The sequence below is a fragment of the Zonotrichia albicollis genome, unplaced genomic scaffold (assembly GCF_047830755.1).
Source record: "Zonotrichia albicollis isolate bZonAlb1 unplaced genomic scaffold, bZonAlb1.hap1 Scaffold_257, whole genome shotgun sequence".
Taxonomy (NCBI): domain Eukaryota; kingdom Metazoa; phylum Chordata; class Aves; order Passeriformes; family Passerellidae; genus Zonotrichia; species Zonotrichia albicollis.
Genome location: NW_027428429.1, coordinates 188,824 through 203,059, shown reverse-complemented (window position 1 = coordinate 203,059; position 14,236 = coordinate 188,824). Strand labels below are relative to the sequence as shown.

General features: G+C 41.1%; 1 protein-coding gene across 1 annotated transcript in view; it reads right to left on the bottom strand.

The window, feature by feature from the left end:
* The window catches only part of LOC141727858 (chromosome-associated kinesin KIF4-like), a 28,565-nt gene that overhangs the window by 7,675 nt on the left and 6,654 nt on the right, over positions 1 to 14,236 (bottom strand). The gene's annotated exons all lie outside the window — the stretch shown is intronic.

Below are 14,236 nucleotides of genomic sequence, written 5' to 3'. Positions count from 1 at the left end.
TAAGAGGAGAGATCTAATTACCAACTGATGAGTCATGCTATACAATTTTAGTTGTAATCAGTCATGTTCTAAACAGAATTCCACTTGCATGCTGTGGATGGAAAGACACGATCATTTATTTTTCAAACTGGCAGTGTCATCTGATATATTACAAAAAAGCAAAAAAAAAGAAATAGCTGTCTAAAAAATATTTACACAGCATGAAAAATACCTACATTTCTACAGGTATCATAACCCCAGATTTCAGGGGTTGGTCATCGCCATTGGTCAGTCCACCATTTCCTACATGAGCCCACAATGCCTTTTCCCATTATGTCCCTTCACATTTTGTACTGAATTTAATGTGCAATTCTATTGCCAGGTCTTTCAGTCTTGCAAAATCCTTCAGTTTTTCCTTGTTCTGACAAAACTTTGTATCTTCACCACCGCTCATCCCTTTTTCTGTCTTCTGAGAATACGATGATTGCTGCAACGTGCAACAGGCAGCCATGCAAAACTCTTTTTTCTGTTGACTTTCATTCCCATTTTTAACTGATTATTTATCCATGATAATTTATCTTATCCATTGCCAGCCTGGTTTTATAACAAACCTTTGCCAAAAGCCCCTTAGAATTAAGTAGGCTTTACTAATAAATTCATTTTATGTGTGCTGTAGTCCCTTCAAAGGAGGCCAAGAATCTTATAAAGCTGAACTTTAAAGGAGTCATGATGACTGTTCTCAAGTGGGTCATGTATTTCCATGTTTACATTCATAATTTATAGTTTTCACTAATTAGCCTGTGAAAATGATCAAGCTTAGAGGCCCCCTACACTGCTGTAAAGAGTGGTAATATTTGTCAGTCTTCTGGTACCAAAGAAATTTAAGCCTTCTCAGTAGTGTTACTGAATCCATTAACTCACCTGCAATCACCTTTCATGGGAAATACCAGTTGATTCTAGTCTTCAGTTTGTTACTGATCACTTGCTGTATTTTTCCTTTACCTTTTCCTATGACTGCTTCAAACTTCATTCAGTCCTCTGATCATTGTTCCCCTGAACCTTCCATACAGGGTTCTGACATTTGATTCAAACTTCGGCTCTATGAAATCATCAAATGAAAGATGTTCCAAAGAAAACAGGCCACTATTGAAAACGTGACATTTAAATACTGTAAGTAGATCATGCAGCGGACATGGGCACCTCATCTGTTTGCTGTAAGAATTGTGCTAACTCTGATAAATACTGAGTGGCATTTATCACCCAAACCTACCAGCAGATAGAAGCAGAACAGCCCCAAACACCTTGAGGCCTCTGCATAACGCAGCATTTGTTTAAAGACCTTACCTGTGAACTAAGGGTCCTTGGATTTTGACCTTGGTAATGCTGGGTCATACACTGGAGCTCTTACGGAGCAAAGCAACTGGATTTGTCAAGTAAACTCAGCCACAAGTAGAGAGAAATTCACCTTCAGGGCCTGGAGGAACAGACTGGAGGCAAGAGCCTCTGTCAAACCAATCCCAGCTCTGAGCAGAAGCACAAACATCGACAGCCCTGTTTGGCTGAATCCTGCAAATGGGGATGCTGGCCTCCCTCAGAGCCTACAAAGAGAATATGCTGGGCTCAGTGCCTAACTTCTACATTATTATTAGGAGAGATAGATTCTAACTTCTGTGATTCAGATTCTCCTTCATAAAACATGGGGACCAGAGTCCTGCCCTATACCTCGGGGGGAAAAACACATTAAATATTTTAAAATGTTCCAATATAGCTCCTGGAATGGAGCTCTCAAAATTCATGCCTTACAGGGAATTCAGAGAATTCAGAGCAATTAGTTTTGTTAATTGCTGTGTTTTGTAATTCCATGAACATTTCAGGAATTTTCTTGTCCAGCTCTGTTGAAGAATTTTTTAAATTATCTAAGTCAGCTTAGACAAGGACCCTGCTCTAAAATCTAGGCTGAAAATGCTACGAAAATTACAGTGTTTGGGTACTTTGGCATTTTAGACCAATTTGACATCAGATGTTCATAAAGAGAATGTGTGTGACAAAATGGAATGTAATGAAAGTTTTTCCAATATTGGAGAAGTTTAAGACTTAGTTGGAGACTCAGGCGGATTTTTATTTTATCATATAAATTTGATCTCCCATAATAAATATGAAGTTATTATAGAGTTTATAAAATAGGTATTATTATTTACTTAATGGCCCACAACAACTTCCACAGAGAACTGTGTTTTGGTCTACTGGGTCATTACAGATAGCATGAACAGACAGTAAATCTGTGTCCTACATATCCCAGTAACATTTTGTTCAAAACATTTTAGTGAATGGGATCAAATCTGTTCAAAACATTTATTTTATTTTTAAAAGACAAACCAGCATGAGGCACATCACAGACTATTTGCTAGCAAGTGCTTGAAAAAGACATGGTGCAAATTGTACAAATGTGCTTTTACACATGCACTGTTGAAAAAAGCAGATATGTCACAAAAGATAGAGGAAGAAATAAGCCTGTCTCTGAGAACTTACACTGTAAACCCTCATATCTCAAAGATATCCCCTGCTAGTTTCATACACAGTAGTGTTTACAAGTAATGAATAATCTCTCTGGATTTTGATTATTACAAGATATTAAGTCCCAGCCCTGAAGACTACACATAACCTTCCTCCCATGAATTGCCCATTGCCTTCACAGAAATTGTTTGCACATGTACTACTTTATCTTGCATGATTTCAGACTAGTTTTGGGAGGCAGAGAAATCCTTTAGCAAATGAGAATAAGAACATTGAGCAGAAAGGCTGTAGTAATCTGTAATCATGAAGCATCACTTCTAGACAAGGTGTAAAATTTTAAGATCTCTTAGACTCTTTAAAATAAAAATGAACATTACTGATGCCCTCTTAGGATCCAGAAATTGGCTGAAAAAAGCCTTTATTTTCCCTTTGAACATCACAATAAAATAAATAATTCTTCCAGCTGCTATCCCATGTTGTCAAAAGTGGACAGCCTAAACTAGAAGCTGTTTGCTAAAGTAAGCCATAAAGAAGACAGTGAGATCTTGAATTCTAATGCCAAGAATGGCACCCCTCAGTCACTGATTTAAATTCCAAAACCTCAATTACTACATCCAGATGAGATCCACAACAACAACTCACAACAGAAGCATGCCAACAAAGCACCAGATAGAAAGATAGGGGGGAGGGAATATATTTTAAAAAAAGTCAGTAAACAGTGGTAGGCAAAAAAGAGGGCAACATTTTGACTTGATTAGGCTTAGATCCAGGAGAGCAGAGATTTAGCACTTGGCCTAAGGTTGCTACTGATTTCCTCAGAACAGCTCTCCAACAAACACTACTGAAGAGCAAATCAGTTTAGAGGCATCTAACCAATCTCTTCCTACCAAAGGTTGAAAAGGGGGTGATTCTAAGCCAGCTGCTGCTTGGGAGTAGAGAAATTCTAGGGCAACAGGCACACTATTAATAACAGAAATTGTAACAGAGGGGTGTGGAAATTGCAGGCTGATATATAAATATAAAGGCCAAGGCTTTAGCTCCGAGAGCTGCATGCAGTGTGGGCTGGCACTATCTACCTTTGCTCTTGGCCTCCTGGCTGGCACAAGGTCCATCTTCCACTATGGCTTTCTGCAGAGTTCCCACTCTGGTGTAAGGCATTTCACACGGAGGCACCCCAGCATGCAGATTTTGGAAGAAGAAGAGGGTGTACCAACTTCAAAATCTGCACTTGAAGTTACTGCTGAGAGGCTGATGAAGTCTTGTGCAGAATACTTCCATTTTATGTCTAACAAAGCAAGCACCATGCTTTTACTAATCAGTTATATGGCTCACAAAGCTCTACAACTTGCATAGAAAACAGTATTAACCACTTCTTAATCTTACTCTATTTTCGGTATTGTTTACCATATGCTTTGAGATCATATCATATTTTAATTGGGTCAAAGTATTTACAAACAGGATTTAGGTAAGAAGGGAGAAAAAAGAGATGAAACAAGATTTTGGTGCAATTACCAAGTTCAAAACACCAGATTTTAGCCTTTCTTCTCTTTGAAAATTAGGAAATTAGAACGCATCAAGCTTTCATATTAGAAGTGGAGAGAGACAGAGTAGAAAGTACCTTCTCTGCATTCTTTTACACAGAATAATAGATAACAGCCTGAGGTGTTAGAGTGCCTATTTTCTCCATACTTTACCAAAATCCCACTTGCATTGTCTTCTACACTTCTGGCCAAGAGCTATGACTACTGTTTATTTTCCTGGGCAACTGAGATGACTTTTACACTGCTTGGCCTGCTGGTGCTCAAAATAAACTGAGTAACCCCATCACAGACACTTAGCACAGTATGATAACGAGGAGATGATTAATTTACAGAAATTTATTTATGCAACAGGTTTTGTCCTTGGTTTTATCTAAGAATGCTTCATGGCTAGATTTCATGCTTCTGAAATGTGATTATTATTCAGAATTTGTTGTGTATAAAAGCAGCTGCATAATTTGTAGGTTGGTAACTATTGACGATGATGTTTGTCTTGAAAGAGTGCTCTTCGGTAAAACTGATTATTCAAGTATGCTATGGATTGGATGCCTGAAATCTAATAAATACCAAAAGATAAAAGTCTTCCATTGGTTCTGCATAGATGAGTGGGATTCTGGGCAACAGGCAGATCTACAGAATTCTAGAGAAGAGTCCCAGTAAGGGCAATGTTATACTTTACTAAATTCTGGGCTGTCTACTGGAAGATTAATGCAAAGATCCAATCCATCAACACATGTTGCAGGCCTTTTCTGTTTGTAACCAGAAAAATAAAATTTAATTTTACTATCACATCCACAAATAAATATCTGCATGTGTTGTGACACATTTGTGACACGGACATTTGCTGCTGTGAAGGGTGATCCATCCAGATGCTGGTCTGATATTACTGTGGTTAAGCTGCAGCTGGGATTCCCCCACAATCTCAGCTGTGGAGCACATCTCTGTACACTCTCCTCGTTACCTTTCTAGAGACAGTTTTCAAACCTGACATTTTTGGACCAATAAAGTTCTGGGACGTGTGATGAACACGTGTCCCCCACGTGCCAGTCCTTCCCTCACCTGTCAGGCATCAGAGGGTCCAGGTTTCTGTGAAAGGCTTGTCCCTGCTCTAACAGTGACACAAGGAGGACAGCAGGATGACTGACCTCGTCTCTGTTTTCTGTAGCTCTTTCCAATGTTATTACTGGATTAGCAGCTGTCCCCAGGCCCCGCACATCTCTGCTGGAACAGCTATTTTTAAGTACCTCTGAAAACATCTCCCCTTTCTTCCTAAATTAACTATAGGCAAAGCAAAATAGCGGTTTTACATACCCATAACAAATAAGAAGCCTAGAAACTACTGAAGAATATTCTTTTTCATTTTATTAAATCAAGCTTGTCCCTTTCAAGATTCCTGATACCCATTCTTTAGGTTTCCCTTCCTAGGCAAAAAACTGTTACAGCATTTATATAACAGGAAGACAAATATTTGTTAGACATGTAGTTAATCACTCAAATTCATTACTTCAGTCTCTCCCAAAAATTTTTAAGCAATGATCCTCTTTTTTTTGTTCTGCAAGTTTTGATCTAGGATTATTTTGAACTAACATCTGTTCTCTCCTCATGAGAAAAAGTGATAACAAATACAATTTCACAGTTGTCCATAAAGGTAAACTCTGTGCTCACTGCCTGAACACGTGCAACTTCTAAAATTTTGTCAGAACAAGAAGTAAATAAATTTCATATCTAAAAAATATCCTTGCTTTGCTTTGCTCTGTGTTAATGTTTCGTAGAAGGAAGATGTCAGATGATCATCACATAGTCTATGTAGCAATTACATCCTATCTTTGTGAATGTTTGAATTCTTTTTAATTTGCTCTAAACATTTCATCTTTGCACAGATTTTACATTGCAAAAATGCAGAAAACAAAGAAAAAATAATGGAATAGGAGATTATAGGAATTAGAAAAAAAAAAAAGGAAAAAATATGCAGGACTATTGCACATTGGAGCAGGTTATAGCTATCAAAACCTTTCCTTTTTGAAAACTGCGTCCAAAGAGTGCAGATACACATGGATTACTTTCATAGCCATCATGTTGCCAGAAAAGCACCTAAAGGAGGAAAGCTCTGTGGCAGAGATGGAATGCCATGCAAAAAGGTGTTGTAGAAGCACTGGCATGAAAAAGAGCACTGCGTATGGAAACAAATGGTCACGTTATGCATGATTAGAAGGATTGTCCTCTGGCTCAGGCACTAGGCTGGGATCAGAAGATCTTGGTTGGGTTTCCCGTTTTGCATTAATCCTTGTCTGCCCTCGACCTAGGAAATCTGTCAGTTCAATCCAGCCTTTCTATCAGAGAGGGATAGTGGAACACTGTTTCATCTGTTTTGACTCCAGCCTTGCAGAAGTAGGAGCTGCCTCTTACTGTGTGGTTGAACAATGGCTTTAGTGCACTTGAGCTTCTCCTCTGGGATTTTTAAGCTCTAGTAATGAGGATAACATTAATTTAGCAGATAGGGGTTTTTTATTGCAGCCAAAACACACACGCACACACAAAAACCCCAAAGCCAAACAAACAAAAATAAAAGAGAACATCAACACTCAACACTTCCTTTTTCAAACAGCTTCAAGTTTTGCATTTCTCATATTAAATAAAAAAAGATGAAAAACAAAACTAGATATTTCTAGTAGAGGCAATAGCATCATGGACAGCACTGTTCGGCCTGAAGAAGAGACTGAGGGGTGGCTTTGTTTGGGCTCATCTGCCCTAAGGAGGGCAGCAAGGGCAAGTTCTGATCTCCCCTCTCTGGTGACCAGCAGAGCACACAAGGAGAGGCACTGAAGGTGCATCAGCGGATGTACCTTGCCTGAGAGGGAATCTGGTCACTGGAATGGCCTCCCAGGGAAGAGGCCGCGGCACCAAGCCTGTCAGAGCTCAGGGAGGGTCTGGATGATGCTCTTTGTCACACAGTTTAGTTTTAGGTAATTCTGTGAGGAACAGCGTTGTACTTGATGATTCTAATGGTTCCCTCCTAACTCAACATATTCTGTGAGTCTATGATGCTATCTATGATCTACAGTTTCTTTAAAGTTTTGTATAATCCAATAGTTCACTTCTTCATGCTACTCAATTATATCTATTAATTACATTCACCTTATTAATAAGAAGAGTTAAATTATTTCCAGGCCCATGTAGGAAGTGAGTCATTTGTCTCAGCAAATGAACCATTAGATTAGATAGAAGGATCAATGTTTCACAATATTGATACAAAACCAAGATTAAATCTTTTGGACAAAATTATTCTGGTTTTAGAAGTTCCTACTGAGCAGAAAGTCTCTGTAGAGATGGGAGGGCTGAGAAATGACTGATTATGATCTGGAATTAAAGGATATTACAGACAACACTGTATTATCAGACTATCTTTCCACATGAAGATTTCCACAGAACAGAATGTAAAAACAGATGAGTAACTCCCAACAATACATTAGAAATTGTGATCTAGGTAAATATTTTTGAAATTCTGTACCTGTTAATGATAGACAAGGAGAGACAGAAGGAGATGCAAGGAATGAGGAAGGCCAAATGGTTATTGCAAAGTAGAAAGAGCTTTATATAATACTGACTCAGAAGAAAACAGGACGATGTTATTTTTTCAGAGATCCTACAGAACATCTAATTTTGTTACTTTCATTTAATTTCTTAGGGAGGGAAGGAAAAAAAGCACATCGAAATGTTAGAAATAAAAAGAAAACCTAACTTAAATGTATTGTCATAGATTGTCCCTTACAGTTCAATTGTCAGCACACAATAATCTTATTTCCATGAACAAGATGCTAGGCAGAAACAATTACATAATACATGTAGGTTTTAGTCAAAATTCCAAGAGTACAGTGAAGACAGACACAGACAGTAGTTTCTGCTTCAATCAAAATTAGTGGTAAGAGAACTGGCTTGAGGCTATTTGGCCATGGAAATGGTAGAAAAAGTGTTCTCTTTCTCATCTGGTCCAGTGAGCAGAATATCTTCTAGAGAGACTGGGAACAAGCGGTGAATTGCCAACTGGAAACACTGGTCTAGCAAATGCATTTGATGACATTACAGTGTGACTCATCAATTACACTTATGCCTCATCTTTTTAGTTATATTCATGTAGACTGAAGAGTCTATAACACACAGACTACCAGGAGGACCAGATGCTTCCTTCTATTAGTCCACACACACAAAAATTTAACTGAATCTATTTGAACTGCATGTGTGTATTTTCTTCCTGTCTTAGGACAACATTCTTCAATTACCATGAAGGATGGAAGAGCTTTTAATATGAGAAGTTGTCAGCTGGATGAAGCTTAGAAGACACCTCTTTATCAAAACCCGACTTTTAAAGAAAATTTCAAGTATGGTTACAAATCTCAAGAGAGAGTTTCATAAAGGAATTGTCTTATTCCAAAGTACTATGACTGCAGCTGTCTGCAGTTCTGAAATACCAACTAGTGGAACTTGACTCTTTTCGATGCAAATGCCTGAACACAGCTCATATTTCTTTTGCATTGACATGCTCTGGATGAGAATTAGAAATATTGCAACTGATTATGGTGCTCATGCTTTTACTTTTTCAGAAATATACCAGGAACATTTACCAGTGTTTAGAAGAGCCTCTGCACAGATCTGAAGAAAAATCACCTGAATGTTTCACTATTTTAGCTTGCCTCTTTTATTTTAACCTGTCACTGTATTGTATAAAAATTCAAATCTCACGTGATAAATTTTGCTTTAAAATATTTCTATTACCTTCAATAACAGTGATAACAATTTGTTTTTCCAGTAGCAGATATCCATCAGGTACTTTGTTTAGATAGATACATACATCAAATAACTGTTATATTAAAGAACTAAGCCATCTGTTAGTGGCTGACAACACAACAGAACCATAATCCATAATAAAAAATCCTGCAAAAAATGACAGATTTGAATCTGCAATGCAAGCACAAGGTATAAATAAAAGTGCAGCAGAATAAAACAGAGCCACAAGTTCACTAAAATCACAGTCCTTGTCTGAACAGAATAACAGCAAAACCTTGGCTCTAAATGTAGGTCTGTCCCTAAACTTCAGATGGTGGAGGGCTGGAGATCCCCAGCCAGCCTCTGGAAAGGTATATGACACAAAGTGGAGCATTGCTCTCCCTTAGCGATTCCCAGGCTCCAGTACACACCAGATAACTTTCTGGTTTTGAAGGACATAATTTTCCATTGATTAAAATTAATCAGAAAAATATTTAAAACATCATTTCATAAAATTATGTATTTTTGACTCTAAATATTTTTTTCCCCCAAAAATGCTGAACAATCTCAAAACGATTAAATACTTTTCATGGAAGGTAAAAAGAGAACAGTGTGACACACTGAAAATGCAGTCTTATAAATAACAATGATTCAAACGGTGACAAAGGAATATTTCCAAGTGAGCAGCCTTCCCTTTCAGCAGTATTTCCACGATGGATAAAGCTTTTCAGGAAAAAACTGTAATTAACCAGCTTTACTTCTTAATAAGGCAATAAAAGAGGTTTCACAAAGACGCCCAAGAAAGCGCAGACAAATTCACTAACAGGCAGGGAATTCCTCGCACATTAAAATGTGTGCATTAGCATTCATGCAGGGGCTCTCATCTGAGGCTTTGAAGAAGAACCTTTCAACATCTAAAGTACAGGGCATATATTCTTTTACAATGCAGATGCTGGAGTTCGCCTACAGTAAGCGGGGCCGGACGGGAGTGCGCGGGGAAGGTTAGTGTGGAGCAGGGAGCGCTCTGTGAGTCCGTGTTTCTGCGGGGGCTGCCCTGCCAGGCCCGGTGGCCGCAGAGCTCTTTTCCAGCTCTAATTCTGTGACTCTTTAATCACAGAATCACAAACCCAGCATGGTTTGGGCAGGGGCACCTTTCTCTGTCCCGGGTTGCTCCAAACTGCGTCCAGCCTGGCGTTGGACACTTCCAGGGATGCAGAGGCAGCCACAGGGCCTGGCAGGGAAGAATTCCTTCCCGTTATCCCGTTATCCCGTCAGCGCTGCCCTCGGGCCCTCTGAGCAGTACCCGCAGAGGTTTCAGTGCCAGCCAGGCGAGAGCAGGATGGGGCTGGGGAGTGTTTCATCAAATCCAGAGCCCATTTACCCCAGGATACGTCACCACCATCCTGGAGGACGCCAAGATCTACTGGAGCCATGCCAAGAGGTCGAGCATGGACGCGGACAACGTGCGGCTGGCGATGCAGTGCCTCACTGACCAGTCCTTCACATCGCCCGCGCCCGGCGACGTGAGTGCTGCCACCGCGGCTGGGGACACGGGGATGGCACAGGACACAGGGGTGGCACAGGAACATGGGGCTGGGCAGGGACTCGGGGATGAGGCCAGGACACAGGCATGTGGCTGGGACATGGGGATGTGACCAGGACATGGGGATGAGGCTGGGACACCTGGATGTCACCGGGACACGGGGATGTGCCCAGACCCGGGGCTGTGGCCGTGTCTCTGCAGTTCCTGCTGGACATTGCTCACCAGAAGAACCGGACGCCGCTGCCGCTGATCAAGCCATACTCAGGTCCGCCTGACTGCCCCCAGCTACCGCCTGAAATCCCTGCAGAAGAGGGTGAGGATGGCTCAGGGATCGGGGATGAACCCCCGGGGGTTGGGAGGGGTTTTAAATTGCAGTTTTCCACAGCTCTGAAAGGTGGGAGTGAATATTGGCCTGTGCATGTCAGCTCGGAGGTCTCCAGGCTGGATTCGCAATTTGTTGTTGGTTGATTTTAAATGGAAATTTTGAAATGCGGGAAATTTTAACATATGGGAAAATTTAAGGTATGGGAGTATTGTAGTGTTAAAGAAATACTGCAGAATCCCAGGATCACTGAGGCTGGAAAAGCCCTCCAGGATCACCAAATCCAGTCTGTGCTAGGGCACTGAGTTCCACATCCAGTCATTCCCTGGACACCTCCAGGGGTGAGGACTCCACCACCTCCCTGGGCAGCCCCTTCCAGTGCCTGCCCATCCTTTCCCTGAAGAAATTCCTCCTCACGTCCAAGAGGAACTGTCAGGTTTAATGTCAGGTTGTCAGAGGCACAAGTCAGACTTTGCTGTAGATATTAAAGAGTATTTTTGACTTCCACATCAGTTGTTTCTACTTCAGGGGGAAAATATTTCCTTTTCTGGGAAGCCCTGAATGCCTCACTGTGGGGGGACTTCTCTTTTATTTCCAGGCCATTCCCTGATTCTCTGGTTCTCTCCCCACAGGTCTCCTCCACAGCAGGCAGGATCACCGTCCATCGCCTGAGCATGGGCGCCATGAGCAGCAGGCCCAGCACTCCCACTTTGGGTAGGAAACAGCTCCACAGGGGATTTCCCACCTTCCTTTTAGGAAGGAAAAATAAAGAGAAATGATTTAAAACATTTTCCAGTCCCTGAGGGACTGTCAGGGACTGCCTAACCTTATATTGTTTGGCAGCATCAGAAAGTTAATTTCGTAAATTTATCTTGATTATTAAAATAACATTTAAATGTAAATGCATTACAGATATTCCGTATTTGTGATAAATTCTTTATTTAAGGGACTATTCAAGAACTTCACTAAAATTTAGGGTTATTTTCCTCAGTGTCAGTGTGATGCTGAAGTAAATAGCACTGGGAAATATCCATTTTTAAAAGGATCTTAACATTTACAGCTATGTCCTATGTGTTTATAGTCTGGAGTTCTGTAGGGCTGGGGTAAATGTAGGAAAATGAGCAAATGTGCAGCTCTGCCTGGAAATCTGATCCTTATACCTGGTGTCCTTGTGTTCCTGTGCATTCCCACTGTGCCTAATAAGAGATTCCACTTGGGAGGGAGTTGTAGGAGTGTTTATGGATTTATTCTGATTCCTTTTTGGGGGGGTTTGTGTGGAACCCAGGTACCCCCTCAGCGCAGGCCATGTTGGTGTCAGCCAAGGTGGGAGCGCTGGCGTTGCTGGCGGGGCAGCGCTTCACTTTCCAGATCCCATCCTCACAGCCCGCTGGGAAATCAGGTACTCCTGGGGTTCCTGGGGCTGGAACAGGGAGAACCACAGAGCCACAGCCTGCTTGGGCTGCGAGGGAGAGGTTCATCCAGTCCCAGCCCCTGCCATGGACAGACACCTTCCATGCTGGCCTGGAACACTTCACAGCTCCTTGGCCAAGCTGATGGGGAAATTTCTCCCCCTCTCCCTCATTCCAAAAAGTTCCAGTGTTAATTTCCATTCCCAGCACAGCAGTGGCAGCCAGAACATGGCCATCCTGGGCAGCTGCCTCCTACCCTGGCTCCTGTTTCCCTCTCCCCCTTGTGTTCTCACCCCTCCCTGCAACATTTCCCCATCTTCCCTCTTGGGATGAGCCTGGAATAATGCAAGGATTGCTCCAAGCTTTCAGTGTTGCCTTTCCGTGATTCCCACAGCCACTCCCACGGTGCAGAACATCCTGATCAGCCCATCCCTGATCGGCCCCAAGAACATCCTCATCACCACCAACACGGTCCCGCCCAGTGCCGCCGACCCCAACCCGCTCAAGAGGAAGCACGAGGACGACGATGACGACGCCTTGTGAGCCCTTCCATGGCATCCAGGGAGCCTTTCCATGGGATTCATGGAGCTTTTCCTGTGGGATTCAGGGAGCCCTTCCCATGGGATTCACACAGACTCCAGGGGGTGGGAATGGGCAGGAAGGCCCCATTTGGGCCTTGGGAGTGTGGAAGTAAAGTGCAGACTGTTTGCAGCCTTGTCTTGGTGTCTTGTGCACCTGGGGGAGGGGGCAGGGGTTTTCCTATGTATTTATTTTCTATTTTTAAATGTATTTTTATATAAATTAATATATAATTTATAGTTACACCTATATACATACCTATGTTTTTATATATGTTTCATATATATGTGTTATATATTTATCATATACACACACATGTAATTGCCTTGTACACTAAAACTCTCCCACTCACTTTTTAACATATATACATTTGTCTATACACATAGATATTTATATATGAATGCACATATGTGTGTGCACACATACATAAAATATATAGAATATAGTGTATAGAGAGAATACACAGTAGGTAATTATGCATACACAGAAACACTTCATATATAAATTGTATTTTATGTATTAGGTGCACATTCTAAAATAAACAATGACATAATCCTATGCTATATAATGTAAAATATATAATGAAATATTTTATACAATATATATTTTATAATATATACTATTATATACTATTATATATTATTACATAATATTATGGGGACAATCTTATATTAGGGCCTAAGCCCTCAGAACTTTCAAGTTCATTTAAATCACTTGGAAATATTTTACAGCTCTCCAGGCCTTCATAGGCTTGGAAAGCAGGGAGAGTGAGGGGGATTTTGGGAAGGAATTCTTCCCTGTGAGTAGTAAAGCCCCAGCAGAGAATGTCCAGAGAAGCTGGGTCTGTCCCATTCCTGGAAGTGTCCAAGGCCAGCTTGGACAGAGCTTGGAGGAGCCTGGGATGGTAGAAGTGGATGATCCGTAAGGCTCCTTCCAGCCCAACCATCCTGGGAGTTCCTAAATTGGCAAAGCCCTCATCCAACAGGTAAATAAAGAGGATTGTCACGTCAGGGAAGATGTTCAAAAAGAAAAGCAGCATTCAACTATTTTGTCAGGAGAAGACAGGAAGGACTGTGCTGCAGAGAATGGAGAAGAGCCCCAGCAGCGAGGCAAGAACAACGCTGCAGCGATGATTACAACAACTGGTGCCCATGACCAGAGGTTGGAACAAGATGATCTTGATGTTCCTTTCAAACCATTTTATTACAAATCTAGTGAAAATTTGTTTCCATAACTAAGACATTTCTCAAATTAAGCCAAGTACAATATTTCTCATTGTTGGAACCCAGGACATTCCTTTGGCTGCCCTGGAGGATTTGAGACCCTGTCAGGAACATATTTTACCTGCTGTGATGTACCACTTGGTTAGACCAAAGGAGATACTGTGGCAAACTCCTGGGGTTCTTCTAGGCACAGTTTCCAAAGCTTTTGCACATGCCTGCAGTCTTTATTCATGCTGAATTACATAAGCTCCCTTTTTTTCCTTCTTTCTCTATTCATGCACTCAGAAGAATGTTAAAAAATTAAGTTTCTGTAAACACAGTGTTATCTTAATAAGTTCAAATATTATTAGACTTCAAATAACATGCAT